The sequence below is a fragment of the Coenobita brevimanus genome, chromosome 111 (genome assembly GCF_032717465.1).
Source record: "Coenobita brevimanus isolate Jiangsu-jjx chromosome 111, ASM3271746v2, whole genome shotgun sequence".
NCBI lineage: Eukaryota > Metazoa > Arthropoda > Malacostraca > Decapoda > Coenobitidae > Coenobita > Coenobita brevimanus.
Genome location: NC_137064.1, coordinates 30,130,684 through 30,131,529, shown reverse-complemented (window position 1 = coordinate 30,131,529; position 846 = coordinate 30,130,684). Strand labels below are relative to the sequence as shown.

Here is an 846-nt window from a genome sequence, read left to right as displayed (position 1 = left end):
CTACCACAAGACGGCTTTCTTCAGCTGATGGGGGTCACTTACTTGAAAAAGGATTGGAAACTGTCTTCATTAATATGACTTTCTCTTACCATTCCTCTCGCGAAAATAATAAACAAATAAAATTTAAAAATAAATCTCATTGAAATGAAATATGAATACCATCAAAAAGGGCCTTTCTAGAAAGATATATTTCATTCATTCATTGCCAGACGCCATGTATCCCAAACGGGGTGGCCAAGGGCTCAGAGTTAATTGTTTTACAGGGAGGGGCACCAATCCTCCACCAACCTCACTTGACACGTAGGGATGCCAACAGCATCTGGTGTTCCTAGGCGGTCACCCATCCAAGTACTAACCAGACCCAACGTTGCTTAACTTCGCTGATCGGACGGGAAGCGGTGTACTCAACGTGGTATGGCCGTGGCCGTTTTATATATAGATAGATAGATAGATATATATATAGATAGATAGATAGATAGATAGATTGATAGATACAAAGGAAAACCACCTATGAAATAAAATAACGCTACAGAACGGAAAAAATACCACAGGGAGATACACGATGTTACAAGAGTGGGGCAAATAATTATTTAGAGTTAGGATAATCATCACACAAAACAATGTCATTAAAGTGCAGCAAAAGTATACTTAACATTGTGAAAACAGCCTACTGTTTCTCATCAAATAAGAGCAAGTTCTTGTAATCTACACAATTTATGATAATATTTCATTCACATTTTCCCTAAGCTAGAAAAAAATAAAAAATGTCCATATTAGGTACAATTATCCATCATCTTAATCATCGTCGTCGTCGTCGTCGTCGTTATTATTATTATTATTATTATT

At 36.6% G+C, this 846-nt stretch overlaps 1 non-coding gene across 1 annotated transcript; it reads right to left on the bottom strand.

The window, feature by feature from the left end:
• Positions 1-307: 307 nt before the first annotated feature.
• Positions 308-426, bottom strand: LOC145417936 (5S ribosomal RNA). Its single transcript, XR_013900598.1, has one exon. It is a non-coding gene; the product is annotated as a 5S ribosomal RNA (ribosomal RNA).
• Between the last annotated feature and the right edge of the window lie 420 nt (positions 427-846).